At 34.5% G+C, this 16178-nt stretch overlaps 1 protein-coding gene across 7 annotated transcripts in view; it reads left to right on the top strand.

Annotated features, from left to right (window-relative positions):
• Positions 1 to 16178, top strand: part of LOC128214151 (cAMP-specific 3',5'-cyclic phosphodiesterase 4C-like) — a 406322-nt gene that overhangs the window by 138079 nt on the left and 252065 nt on the right. The window contains exon 1 of one of the 7 annotated variants that reach the window (XM_052920464.1): positions 9731 to 10014. The exons of 5 other annotated variants lie outside the window; for them this stretch is intronic. The gene's annotated coding sequence lies outside the window, so the exon portion shown is untranslated. Of the gene's footprint in view, positions 1 to 9730; positions 10021 to 16178 lie in introns of those variants that run through there. One more of the 7 variants, XM_052920465.1, reaches the window with a different exon arrangement.

The following is a 16178-nucleotide window of genomic DNA, read 5'->3' as shown; positions in this document are numbered from 1 at the left end:
GAAAATACAAAGTCATGCTGTCAATTAGCAAATATACATGTTTTGCTTTTTTTATGCATACATTATGCTGTAAAAGAGCTAGTCTTATCCAGATTTTGTTTATTTTTTAATAAATTAATTGCTCATTCACAGAAACAGTATTTAATTAATGGGGTAAATATCATTAATTTTTAGGAAATATGAACACCTTTTTAAAAGGGCATTTTCATCAGCCTTTAAAAGGCAGTACATTGCCCCAAAAAATCACTGATGTTACTAAGTGTAAAAATGTAATATTGTATTCATCACATGTCACAAGATTATTTATTTTTCCCACATAAGCTATTGGCCCCTAGGAGCAAATGCTGTGCATATCGATAAATGCAGCATAAGTATTAATCCAGAATTTCAGTCAGAGAACTGGGCACATAAAAAAGACACTGTAATCTTGTGCAATATTTGCAGAATGAAATATTAACTGTCAATTTGCTTTTGCTTTTCTTTGGAAAATTCCATTTCCTGTAGAATGACATTTTCCAAATTGAATTTGGTACTTGGAAAAAAACGTTTTGTAAGAAAGTACTGTATGGGGAAAACTTGGTGACCGAGTGATGTTCTTTGTGGCCCATCAAAATTGACATGGGCTTCACATTATGTAATTTTGAACACATCGTCATCAGAATGTTTTCAAGCATCATAAGGTTTAGTTATTCACTGCATGATTTGTAAGTAAGGTTTACAAGTTCAATATACTAAATGATTAAGAACAGCAGTTATAACATATCACAACTGAAATATAAGTATTCCATAATCAGCCCTCTTGCTTTTCTCTTAAATACAGTAGTATTCAATACATTCATTTGACAAAACTGTCTACAAAACACTGAGCAACCACTGAACAATGTCATCCATCTTGACACAGGTCCATCAGAGACCAGTCAGATTCTAATATACATAATAACCTATGTGGAATGGAAAATGTTCTGAATACTTTATTGGAACTGTCAGAAACCATGGGGAAATTTAAAAGCGTAATAGATCATATTTTTATGTTAAAGCACCAGAATAAATCCTTTATAATTCACTGGTTTTAGATCATAAAAAATGAGGCATCCGTGTCAATATCAGTGAGCATTAAACTTAAGGACTAAAATAAAAGTGGAATAGTATTCATTTAACAAAATATTATATATAGAGGGGCTTTCTATCATTGAATAAATTACCAGTTTTAGGCACCATTTTCATGATCTGTGCAGTTCCTTTAACTGTTCCTAAAATCTTGATTAGAAAAAGCCCAGGCCAGTTGCATTATTCCAGTACGATGTTAATTGGCCGTTGCTGTTGTATCATTACCTTATTGCAGTACCAGCTATAAGGCTGTTGATATTGTACCATCAAATAATTGCAGTATCAGCTAAAAAAACTGTTGAAATTGTACCATTAAATTATTGCAGTACCAGCTGAAAAGGCTGTTGATATTGTACCATCAAATAATTGCAGTATCAGCTAAAAAGGCTGTTGAAATTGTACCATTAAATTATTGCAGTACCAGCTGAAAAGGCTGTTGATATTGTACCATCAAATAATTGCAGTATCAGCTAAAAAGGCTGTTGATATTGTACCATTAAATTATTGCAGTGCCAGCTGAAAAGGCTGTTGATATTGTACCATCAAATAATTGCAGTATCAGCTAAAAAGGCTGTTGATATTGTACCATTAAATTATTGCAGTACCAGCTGAAAAGGCTGTTGATATTGTACCATCAAATAATTGCAGTATCAGCTAAAAGGCTGTTGATATTGTACCATTAATTTATTGCAGTACCAGCTAAAAGGATGTTGATATTGTACCATTAAATTATTGCAGTACCAGCTTAAAGGCTGTTGATATTTTACCATTCAATTATTGCAGTATCAGCTAAAAAGGCTGTTGAAATTGTGCCATTATTGCAGTACCAGCTAAATTATTACAGTTTCAGCTAAAAAGGCTGTTGATATTGTACCATTAAATTATTGCAGTACCAGCTAAAAAGGCTGTTGATATTGTACCATTAAATTATTTTAGTGCCAGCTTAAAGGCTGTTGATATTGTACCATTAAATAATTCTAGTACCAGCTTAAAAAGCTGTTGATATTGTATCATTACCTTATTCCAGTACCAGCTTAAAGGCTGTTGATGATTTATCAGTACTAGGGCTGTGCATTGCCAGACAACAGGTGTTCCGATTCGAATCAGGATCTTTGACTTGTGATCCACGAATGGATTCACAATTCTCTTGGTATAAAGCAATACATATTTTGAAAGTAAATGAATAATAAAAGGTTAACAAAAGCTTTTTTTTGTGTCGCCTGAAAAGTCGACATATAGGGGTTACTTTTGTCAGCGGGGACAGCAGCGGGGGCGGCGTTGACGGCGGTTTTCGCTTGTCCTGGGCATATCTCGTAAACTATTAGTGGTATCAACTTGATATTTGTAGATAGAGCTTAAGAACTGTTACCCTTGCTTCCATATTTTCAGAGTTATTGCCCTTTGTTAATTTTCATGATTTTGTCCGGGGCATATCTTGTAGAATATAAGAGTTATCAACTTGAAACTTCAAACATGTAGCTAGATAGATCTTATTGAGGGCGAGGGCAGTGCACAAGAACCGTAACTCTTGCATCTATATGTTTAGAGTTATTGCCCTTTGTTAACTTTCAAGCTTAAATTTTGTCAGGGGCATATATCGTAAACTATAAGAGGTATCAACCTGAAACTTAATAGGTAGATAGATCTCATTGAGGGCAAGTGCAGTGCACAAGAACCGTTACTCTTGCTTCCATATTTTTAGAGTTATTGCCCTTTGTTAATTTTCGTTGTTAATTTTTGTCCGACTAAACGTTTTTACCTTCAGTTTAAATGCCACCTACACTTGAAATTTAAATGGCAACATCATTGTCTATCAATTAATAAAATGCCAATCCAACAGCTATAATGTTGACAGTAGATCATTCATCAGGCCACACATCCTACTGTGGAGTTCTAGTTTTTTTTAGTTTTTTTAGGGGTTAACAGCATTTAAACTTTCTTTGTTTACACAATACACCCTTAATTAGCTACACTCAATCTTGGCTACTCAATCTGCGATCAAATCTAAAATATTTTTAGATTTTAGAAGAATTATAGGACGCTGGAGCATTTCTATATAGCGCTGGATTTGATGTTTTTGTTGACAGGGATGCCATGTTGATATTGAATTGCAGACGGAAATAAATAATACCTGTACATAACTTTCGGATTCTTTGTAGGTCTTCTCTTTATAATTTCTTCAATGCTCTTTTAACTTTTTATTTCTTATCTTTATATTTGTATTCTTTTTGAAACATTATATTCCCATAAAACCTTGACAAAAAGCATTCTCCATTCAAACACCGCATACTGTATTGAATGCTGGTTCTGTATGAATTAACTTCCGTTTGCGTCATTGTAAAGTATTTCGCACATTTCGAATAAACAATGCATTATTTTTATTTTATACAACCACAATATATGCTGGAATTGAATTAAATCATTTTGTTTTATTCATTTATTAAATTTTGCACTTGAATCACGATCCAGCGATCTCAGTGTTGACTCGCGATTACTCAGGTACTCGTTACAGCCCTAATCAGTATTAGGGATGCAAACGAATAGCAAAAATTGATATTCGAATATTCAGTAATTCTTTCGATCAAATATTCAAAATTTGATTACCAAAATTAATTAAGTTTAAATAAACTATTAATATTCACCATAGTAATAGCCTGGCCTTTTTACCCTTCTTTGGCGTAGCTGATACCGATGATGGACCTTGATTTTCCCTAAACTATCCTTTGAAGTTCCCCATTTTCAAAAACCTCTCGACAAAAACCAAGACATTTTGAACAAACTAAAATACTGAATAATTTGAATTTCACTGCATACATATTAGTAAACAATGAGAAATAGTATCTGCAAAGATCATATATTTCCAATTTAATGACTGTTATGCACCAAAAGAGGATCATTACATAGGACGTCTACAATATCTTCTGCTCTTTCTGGAATAGACCTTCACTAAATATAACTAGTAAAAACCAAACCAACTTGGGAACTAGTAAAGTGATTAAATGAAAACAAACATGGATTTTGTCTCATCCGTTGTAAAACAATACAGGAAATATATCCTTAAACGCTTTATCATTCATATCATCTCAGCAATTTGAGCAATATTGCATAGCTTAATTGGTAGCCAAGACAACACATTGGTGTGAATGACGATTCCTAAAATCTTTAATTGACTGCTGTTCATTTAAATGTACCGAAAATAATTGAAACTTGTTTTGTGCATTTTGTTTTAAATAGCCAGTTATTGTATAAATTTAAAGTTGATTTGTCCCTAATTGACAAATGACGCGTGACTAGTCTACTGTCATCACATTTACACGTCTGGCATTAGCGGACAATCTTTGTAAAAACAAGATAAACAAACTTTATACACAACTACAGAGTTGAAGGCAAAAGGTTCAATATTTTTTTTAGTCAACAAAGAAATTGAATATCCAAATAACGATTTTGACATTACAATACAAAATTAATATTCAATCAAATATCATATATATATTGCATTCCTAGTCAGTAGTTTTATTACCCTATTCCAATACCAGCTAAATAGGCGGTTAATATTGTATCATTACCTTATTCCAGAACCAGCTAAATAGGCAGTTGATTATGTAACATTATCTTATACCAGTATAACCTTAATTGGCTGTTGATATTGTATCATTACCTTATTCCAATACCAGCTTTATAGGTGGTTGATGATGTAACATTATCTTATACCAGTATAACCTTAATTGGCTGTTGATATTGTATCATTACCTTATTCCAATACCAGCTTAATTGGCTGTTGATATTGTATCATTACCTTATTCCAATACCAGCTTAATTGGCTGTTGATATTGTATCATTACCTTATGCCAATACCAGCTTAATTGGTTGTTGATATTGTATCATTACCTTATTCCAATACCAGCTTAATAGGTGGTTGATGATGTAACATTATCTTATACCAGTATAACCTTAATTGGCTGTTGATATTGTATCATTACCTTATTCCAATACCAGCTTAATTGGTTGTTGATATTGTATCATTACCTTATGCCAATACCAGCTTAATTGGCTGTTGATATTGTATCATTACCTTATTCCAATACCAGCTTAATTGGCTGTTGATATTGTATCATTACCTTATTCCAATACCAGCTTAATTGGCTGTTGATATTGTATCATTACCTTATGCCAATACCAGCTTAATTGGCTGTTGATATTGTATCATTACCTTATTCCAATACCAGCTTAATTGGCTGTTGATATTGTATCATTACCTTATGCCAATACCAGCTTAATTGGTTGTTGATATTGTATCATTACCTTATGCCAATACCAGCTTAATTGGTTGTTGATATTGTATCATTACCTTATGCCAATACCAGCTTAATTGGCTGTTGATATTGTATCATTACCTTATGCCAATACCAGCTTAATTGGCTGTTGATATTGTATCATTACCTTATGCCAATACCAGCTTAATTGGTTGTTGATATTGTATCATTACCTTATGCCAATACCAGCTTAATTGGCTGTTGATATTGTATCATTACCTTATGCCAATACCAGCTTAATTGGCTGTTGATATTGTATCATTACCTTATTCCAATACCAGCTTAATTGGCTGTTGATATTGTATCATTACTTTATGCCAATACCAGCTTAATTGGTTGTTGATATTGTATCATTACCTTATTCCAATACCAGCTTTATAGGCAGTTGATTATGTAACATTATCTTATACCAGTATAACCTTAATTGGCTGTTAATATTGTATCATTACCTAATTCCAATACCAGCTTAATAGGCAGTTGATGATGTAACATTATCTTACACCAGTATAGCCTTAATTGGCTGTTGATATTGTATCATTACCTTATTCCAATACCAGCTAAATAGGCAGTTGATTATGTAACATTATCTTATACCAGTATAACCTTAATTGGCTGTTAATATTGTATCATTACCTAATTCCAATACCAGCTTAATAGGCAGTTGATTATGTAACATTATCTTATACCAGTATAACCTTAATTGGCTGTTGATATTGTATCATTACCTTATTCCAATACCAGCTTTATAGGTGGTTGATGATGTAACATTATCTTATACCAGTATAACCTTAATTGGCTGTTGTTATTGTATCATTACCTAATTCAAGTACCAGCTAAATAGGCAGTTGATGATGTAACATTATCTTATACCAGTATAACCTTAATTGGCTGTTGATATTGTATCATTACCTAATTCAAGTACCAGCTAAATAGGCAGTTGATGATGTAACATTATCTTATACCAGTATAACCTTAATTGGCTGTTGATATTGTATCATTACCTTATTTCAGTACCAGCTAAATGGGCTGTTGATGTATCATATAAAATAATAAAAGAGGAATATTCTGTTCCTTTTCTTTCAACATTGGAGGTTTTAGCATAAAAAATCAAAGACTGAATGATCAAAAAGTCTCAGTCTATCATTGTCAGTCATGTTGTCTATCATTGTCAGTCATGTTAATATGAATATTAAATTCAGTTTCAATTCTTATTTGATAAATTAGATCTCCGTACGAAATAAGAAGTATGTTTACATAATGACTTACGTAAATATATGCAAAAGTGCATTCAATATGGTAACAACTTGCTAAATGCAAATAAACCACTTGAGGCCATTCAAACAGTGAAGTTTCATTTGTTTGTCTTATAATGTGTGAAAACAAAACTACATGGCGCAATTTAACGGCATTTTCGCATCATTCAGATCTTAAGCGAAAAAAGTTGCAGGCGTTAGAAAACATTGAAGCCGGCACGTCAGAGATGCGCTGAAGGTCAGGTCATGTAAAGAATCGCGATACCTAAACGCCTATTCTGGTTCTGACCGCCCCACATTTTTGGTACCGGAGATATTGTCGGCATTAACTTTACATTATAAGGTATGGCAAAACCACTATAAAATTATAGTTTTGGGCGCACTTTGCGGCCTTAGAATTTGGTGACCAGGAACACTGAAAATTGCGTCACAAAATCTTGAGTGTCCCAAGGCATAGACACCAATGCCACTGGAGTGTCAATGTGTAACCTCAATGTCACTGGAATGGGAATGTCAAAGGGTAAACTTCACTGGAATGTCAAAGGGTTACCTCCACAGGATTGTCAAAGGGTAACCTCAATGTCACTGGAATGTAAAAGGGTAACCTCAATGTCACTGGAATGTCAAAGGGTAACCTCCACTGGAGTGTCAAAGGGTAGCCTCAATGTCACTGGAATGTCAACATGTAACCTCAATGTCACTGGAATGTCAACATGTAACCTCAATGTCACTGGATTGTCAAAGGGTAGCTTCAATGTCAAAGGGTGACCTCAATGTCACTGGAATGTCAAAGGGTAGCCTGAATGTCACTGAAATGTCAAAGGGTAGCCTGAATGTCACTAGAATGTCGAATGGTAACCTCAATCTCAATGGAATGTCAAAGAGTAACTTCAATGTCACTGGAATGTTGTAGGGTAACCTCAATGTCACTGGAATATCAAAGGGTAGCCTCAATGTCACTGGAATGTCAAAGGGTAGCCTCAATGTCACTGGAATATAAAAAGGTAACATCCATATCACTGGAATGTCAATGGGTAGCCTCAATGTCACTGGAATGACTTAAGGAATACATCAATGTCATTGGAGTGTCTTGCAGATTACACCATGCTAAGCCACTGCAGTGTCTTAAGAAACACAACAATGTCACTGGAGTAAAACAAAACAATGTCACTGGAGTGTCCAAGAAAAACACCAATGTTACTGATGTTTCTTAAGGAATAAACAAATGTCACTGATGTGTCTTAGGGATTACATCAATGTCACTGGAGTGTCTAAAGGAATACACTAATGTCACTGGAGTGTTTTAACGAATACACCAATGTCACTGGAGTATTTTAAGGAATACACCAATGTCAGTGGAGTGTCTTAAGGAATACACCAATGTCACAGGAGTTTCTTAAGGAATACACTAATGTCACTGGAGTGTCTTAAGGAATACACCAATGTCACTGGAGTGTCTTAATGAATACACCATAATGTCACTGGAGTGTCTTAAGGAGTACACCAATGTCACTTGAATGTCATAAGGAATACACAAATGTCACTGGAGTTTCTTAAGGAATACACCAATGTCACTGATGTGTCTTAAGGAGTACACTAATGTCACTGGAGTGTCTAAGGGAATACACCAATGTCACTGGAGTTTCTTAAGGAATACACTAATGTCACCGGAGTGTCTTAAGGAATACACCAATGTCACTGGAGTGTCTTAAGGAATACACCAATGTCACTGGAGTTTCTTAAGGAGTACACCAATGTCACTGGAGTTTCTTAAGGAGTACACTAATGTCACTGGAGTGTCTTAAGGAATACACCAATGTCACTGGAGTTTCTTAAGGAGTACACCAATGTCACTGGAGTGTCTTAAGGAGTACACTAATGTCACTGGAGTGTCTTAAGGAATACACCAATGTCACTGGAGTTTCTTAAGGAGTACACTAATGTCACTGGAGTGTCTTAAGGAATACACCAATGTCACTGGAGTTTCTTAAGGAGTACACTTATGTCACTGGAGGTTCTTAAGGAGTACACCAATGTCACTGGAGTTTCTTAAGAAGTACACTAATGTCACTGGAGTTTCTTAAGGAGTACACTAATGTCACTGGAGTTTCTTAAGGAGTACACCAATGTCACTGGAGTTTCTTAAGGAGTACACTAATGTCACTGGAGGTTCTTAAGGAGTACACCAATGTCACTGGAGTTTCTTAAGGAATACACCAATGTCAAGTGTCTCTTGAGGCCCTAATGAATAATCCAATGCCACTGAATGTCCAAAGGAATACACTAATGTCAGAATTACTCAAGCACCATACTATGGATACATATAGTGTTTGCTGTCAGCAAATATTCAAACCACAATAGACATAAAAGAAAACTCTTATTTTTGGCTTAATCTATAACACAAGATGTTAATAAATATTTGGCAGGCATATAGGAAATGTATACTTGCCCATATTGTAATAATTATTTGTTCTATGTAATGTGTACACAATTTTGCTTGTGTTTATATATTTGATGCAACTGATACCTTAAAATGCAAAATGAGATTTATAAGTGACATGTCGTGAATTAATTTCATAATTATACAAAGAACAATTATTTGAACTGAATGACAAGGTTTTGACCTTAAAATGTTCATATTATTGGAGCATTTGTATGAATATCATGATACTATCAGATAGCGGTGTTGACCATTTGATAAAGGGGAAATTTACAGTTGACTGTGTCTACAAGAACATTGCACCTTTCCTCCAGTATCTGTGAATACACACTGAACAATGGCAGGATAACATGTGAATTTCTTGTGGAGTAAGCAACTGCCTTAAGAGTCCTATCGTAACTGTGGTAATTTTTTAATGCTAAAAGTGTTTTATCGTAGCGGTTTAAATTTGTTTATTGTAAGTTGTGCACTGAATTGTCAAAAGTATTTTAAATGCTGTACTTATAACCAGGATACGGCAAACCAATGTAGCAAGCTATTTATTACAAACCATTAAATACCCTACAGTGCAATTACTGTAAAAGGATGGTTGTAATTTAATATCGATGACAATACCAATGAAGTGAACAGAGGTTTTACCGTTCAGTGATGTGTTTTAAAAGTGAAAGTAGAAATCTGTGTTCAATCAAGGGAAGGATGCTAGTGATCATCTAATGAGCTAGTACTGTATTCTTGTGTTGGTTGTTATTCTGGATGGTGTTAGTGCAATTAGTGATTATCATCACCAGAAGTACTAAGAATTTGTACATGGAATTGATATCTGTGGTGTCGCCTTATGAAAAATACAACCAGGATGAATATTATAAAAAAGGAGATTCAACAGACAGGATTATATTTCACAGTTTGTGTAATTTAATTTATGCGCAGTTTCAGATTTATTTCTGGTTTACTCCATCAACATTTGTATACAGTTGTAAATATTTAAGATAAAATCACCAACATTGTCAAAAGATAGCAAATTAAATTTAAATACAGTCCGTTAAGGAATTTTGAATGACATAAAATAGTCTTACACTCTGAATAGAATATGTATACTTTCATTTGATTTCTATAATTAAAAAATGCTCAGTTTAAATCAAAGGCATACTCAGTGTATTAATGTTTTCACAAAATGTGGATGACATTATGGCATTTTAATCTTCCTAGAAATGAATGTATTGTTGATGGGATCACAGTCTCTCAAACATCTATTTTCATTTTATTTTTTTACTTTAACACATCTTGGTGTAGTGTAGGGCAATATAAAATGTGGACTTATTGATGGACCCTTCAACCCTTTAAGTGACCTACCCATGTTTAAATATATTACTTTTAAAACAACATTTTAGTGGATTCACTTTACTGCAAGCCTGACAATCAGGGTAAACAATGCAAGGTCACAGTCTGATTTATCACTAATTTTATGAAGTAAAATGTAATAAAATGAGCAATTATTAATTGTATTTAAGGGCGAAAAATATACCTTTGAATCATAAGTTTGTTTATCTGAACTATTAAGTATTTTTCAGAGAGACATTGTTTAAATCTTGTCTATCCGAAATTCTTTTTATTGTAACTTTATAACATCAATGCAATAAAAAACACAAAAAACTGTTGAGTAAAACATTGTCAAATTGCTGTGTAGCTCACTGTGCAGTCCTTTCAACTACGTTACTAATTTACTAACAAATTTCATATCAGGCTTTTTTTTTTTTTTTTTTAGACAAAAAAGGATCGGTTAATTATAAGTTTGCTTGTCTGATGTATTGCTATATAATTAAGACATAGAAATCAAAATGGTGGTATATATATAAAACAGATGGTGGTCATTGATTTTTTCATGAAGAACAATTTTTGTTCTCATGCAGTATAATTGACATGGTATATAAACTGTCTCATTGGCTCCTAATGCGACATAAAGCCTTTAAATCATTTTTAAAGTGCAGTTTTCATTCATTTCATGATTTAATCTAACCATTGAACTTATGTCATAAAAGTTTATGCCTTTAAGGGAATGTTGTTATGTTACAAAATTGTTTACCAAATGTTTTATTTTCATTTTTGTGTTTGAAGTGTTTGAAATTATATTTTGTCCAACGGGATAAAAGTTTTTTCAAATCTGCCGTACATAATATATTTTAGTAAATCAGAGTCATTCGGATAGATAGATATTTGAAGACTATATTTGGGTCATGTATGTACTGTCCTGTCACAAAATATTGTGTCGCATGTAACTCAACAATTGCACCTACACACCTACTACTGCATTTTAAGCAATATTGGTCAGCAAGAAATGGTGCTCCTGTGATTGCTTTGACGTTTCACTTTGTCTAACAAGAGTTATGGCCCTTTAATTAGAAAAATATGGTCAGAATAATTTTATACTGCATGTTGCTCCTAAAGTGTTGCACCTATACCCATGAAACTTCATTGTAATGCATAATAGGTGACACTTCACGTAGTCTATGAGAGCTCTGACCATTGACTTTATAAAAAATGTTTTGAATAATCTTGTCTTGAAAAAAAGCTTCAAAAGTATTTCACCTAAGTAGCACATGAACCTTCATAGGAATGTTGGTCATCGTGGCATAGAAATGTTGGTCATCGCGGGAAACTGTGCACCTGCCTAGCAAGAGTGATGGCCATTGTCATTGTGCTGAGAAAAAATAGTCTTGAAGATTTTCTGTTGCATTTAGCTCTAATGTATTGCTCATACAGACATGAAACTTGATAGGAATGCTGGTCAGCATGGGAAATAGAGCACCTGCAAATTGTGTGACATTTTACTCTATCTTACAAGAGTAATTGCCCTTTACTTAGTAAAAAAATGGTCTGTAAAATAAAATTGTGTTAATGCTCCCCTGTTACTTATCAAATCTGGGTTTAATAGAGGGGAATTGAACAACCAGCCATCAGTTGAACATGACTTTTAAGCCAGACATAATTATGTTAATGAACCATACCTTTAAAACAGCACAGCTCTCTTGAAACCAAGAAGTTAAAGAAATCTAAATCAAATCAAAAAAGTGGTTTTGAATTAAAAACAAAGATATCAAGTAAAGAATAAATGGAAAAAGATAAGATCAATGCTAATGAAGATTTTCCATTCCATTTATTTTCTTCAGCAATTGGCTTGTGGTCTTTCGGTATTTAATTCTCAGCCTGGTTTTAGACTTTTCTGAGAATACAAAACTTCCATTTGTTTTTGTTTTTAAATTTTTATCTCACTGTGGGAAAAAGGAAGTACATCATTTTGGATATCATCAAATTTTTTTTAGAATAAAAACATTTAATGTTGGAAAAAATCTGTCACATTAAGACGTGGGCAGACAGGCTCTTGTTGCATGGTGGATGAGAGGAAAAACATAGAACATATTTTCCGTACCTAATTTAGTGTTTAATGTTTAAGCAAGCATTTTTAAATGATGTATTACAAATAAGCTTTCTTTGATCCAATGATATAAAAAAAGAACTTGAGATAGAAACTGTCTTCATAAGGTTAAAGCTAACAAGTAGATATCGGTAGCCTCACCATCATGGGCGCAAATCAAGACATGAGTACTAAAACGGTACATTATAAAATATTTTTGTAGCCACCGTGACCTTCGTGACTAGAATGTCATGAGCATGAATGTTTTATGGATGTCCTTGTTCATGATGACATGTTGTAACAGGTGGATTAATATTCTATCAAGGTTGGGTCAAATCCCTGTTAGGACATAAATCTTTAATTGCAAAATACTAGTGTATTCACACTTAATTAGTTGTTGGCGAGTATTTGTCCATTTCTCTGTAGCTCAATTTATTTCAATATGATGGTCATTTATCTTTGTAAAACACCAAACACTACTCTGTCATTCTTTCAAACTCGTTTTTTTTAAATGTGAAGGGAAGGGTCTTAAGCACTATATAACATACAGGTTACAATGTGTAGGGCATAGGAATGTGAAGGCCCAGTGGCATTATATAACATACAGGTTACAATGTGTAGGGCATAGGAATGTAAAGGCCCAGTGGCATTATATAACATATAGGTTACAATGTGTAGGGCATAGGAATGTGAAGGCCCAGTGGCATTATATAACATATAGGTTACAATGTGTAGGGCATAGGAATGTGAAGGCCCAGTGGCATTATATAACATACAGGTTACAATGTGTAGGGCATAGGAATGTGAAGGCCCAGTGGCATTATATAACATATATGTTACAATGTGTAGGGCATAGGAATGTGAAGGCCCAGTGGCATTATATAACATACAGGTTACAATGTGTAGGGCATAGGAATGTGAAGGCCCAGTGGCATTATATAACATATAGGTTACAATGTGTAGGGCTAAGGAATGTGAAGGCCCAGTGGCATTATATAACATATAGGTTACAATGTGTAGGGCATAGGAATGTAAAGGCCCAGTGGCATTATATAACATATAGGTTACAATGTGTAGGGCATAGGAATATGAAGGATCAGTGGCATTATATAACATACAGGTTACAATGTGTAGGGCATAGGAATGTGAAGGCCCAGTGGCATTATATAACATACAGGTTACAATGTGTAGGGCATAGGAATGTGAAGGCCCAGTGGCATTATATAACATATAGGTTACAATGTGTAGGGCATAGGAATGTGAAGGCCCAGTGGCATTATATAACATACAGGTTACAATGTGTAGGGCATAGGAATGTGAAGGCCCAGTGGCATTATATAACATATAGGTTACAATGTGTAGGGCTAAGGAATGTGAAGGCCCAGTGGCATTATATAACATATAGGTTACAATGTGTAGGGCATAGGAATGTAAAGGCCCAGTGGCATTATATAACATATAGGGTACAATGTGTAGGGCATAGGAATGTGAAGGCCCAGTGGCATTATATAACATATAGGTTACAATGTGTAGGGCATAGGAATATGAAGGATCAGTGGCATTATATAACATATAGGTTACAATGTGTAGGGCATAGGAATGTAAAGGCCCAGTGGCATTATATAACATATAGGTTACAATGTGTAGGGCATAGGAATGTGAAGGCCCAGTGGCATTATATAACATATAGGTTACAATGTGTAGAGCATAGGAATGTGAAGGCCCAGTGGCATTATATAACATACAAGTAACAATGTGTAGGGCATAGGAATGTGAAGGCCCAGTGGCATTATATAACATATAGGTTACAATGTGAAGGGCTAAGGAATATGAAGGATCAGTGGCATTATATAATATATAGGTTGCAATGTGTAGGGCATAGGAATGTAAAGGCCCAGTGGCATTATATAACATATAGGTTACAATGTGTAGGGCATAGGAATGTGAAGGCCCAGTGGCATTATATAACATATAGGTTACAATGTGAAGGGCTAAGGAATATGAAGGATCAGTGGCATTATATAACATATAGGTTACAATGTGAAGGGCATAGGAATGTGAAGGATCAGTGGCATTATATAACATATAGGTTACAATGTGTAGAGCATAGGAATGTAAAGGCCCAGTGGCATTATATAACATATAGGTTACAATGTGTAGGGCATAGGAATGTGAAGGCCCAGTGGCATTATATAACATACAAGTTACAATGTGTAGGGCATAGGAATGTGAAGGCGCAGTGGCATTATATAACATATAGGTTACAATGTGAAGGGCTAAAGTATGAAGGATCAGTGGCATTATATAACATATAGATTACAATGTGTAGGGCATAGGAATGTAAAGGCCCAGTGGCATTATATAACATATAGGTTACAATGTGTAGGGCATAGGAATGTGAAGGCCCAGTGGCATTATATAACATATAGGTTACAATGTGAAGGGCTAAGGAATATGAAGGATCAGTGGCATTATATAACATATAGGTTACAATGTGTAGGGCATAGGAATGTAAAGGCCCAGTGGCATTATATAACATACAGGTTACAATGTGAAGGGCATAGGAATGTGAAGGCCCAGTGGCATTATATAACATATAGGTTACAATGTGAAGGGCTAAGGAATATGAAGGATCAGTGGCATTATATAACATATAGGTTACAATGTGTAGGGCATAGGAATGTAAAGGCCCAGTAGCATTATATAACATATAGGTTACAATATGAAGGGCTAAGGAATATGAAGGATCAGTGGCATTATATAACATATAGGTTACAATGTGTAGGGCATAGAAATGTGAAGGCCCAGTGACATTATATAACATTTAGGTTACAATGTGAAGGGCTAAGGAATATGAAGGATCAGTGGCATTATATAACATATAGGTTACAATGTGTAGGGCATAGGAATGTGAAGGCCCAGTGGCATTATATAACATATAGGTTACAATGTGAAGGGCTAAGGAATATGAAGGATCAGTGGCATTATATAACATATAGGTTACAATGTGTAGGGCATAGAAATCTGAAGGATCAGTGGCATTATATAACATATATGTTACAATGTGTAGGGCTTAGGAATGTGAAGGATCGGTGACATTATATAACATATAGGTTACAATGTGTAGGGCATAGGAATGTAAAGGCCCAGTGGCATTATATAATATATAGGTTACAATGTGTAGGGCATAGGAATGTGAAGGCCCAGTGGCATTATATAACATACAAGTTACAATGTGTAGGGCATAGGAATGTGAAGGCGCAGTGGCATTATATAACATATAGGTTACAATGTGAAGGGCTAAAGTATGAAGGATCAGTGGCATTATATAACATATAGATTACAATGTGTAGGGCATAGGAATGTAAAGGCCCAGTGGCATTATATAACATATAGGTTACAATGTGTAGGGCATAGGAATGTGAAGGCCCAGTGGCATTATATAACATATAGGTTACAATGTGAAGGGCTAAGGAATATGAAGGATCAGTGGCATTATATAACATATAGGTTACAATGTGTAGGGCATAGGAATGTAAAGGCCCAGTGGCATTATATAACATACAGGTTACAATGTGAAGGGCATAGGAATGTGAAGGCCCAGTGGCATTATATAACATATAGGTTACAATGTGAAGGGCTAAGGAATATGAAGG

Source organism: Mya arenaria, chromosome 13 (assembly GCF_026914265.1).
Source record: "Mya arenaria isolate MELC-2E11 chromosome 13, ASM2691426v1".
NCBI lineage: Eukaryota > Metazoa > Mollusca > Bivalvia > Myida > Myidae > Mya > Mya arenaria.
This window is presented reverse-complemented; position numbering and strand designations above follow the sequence as displayed.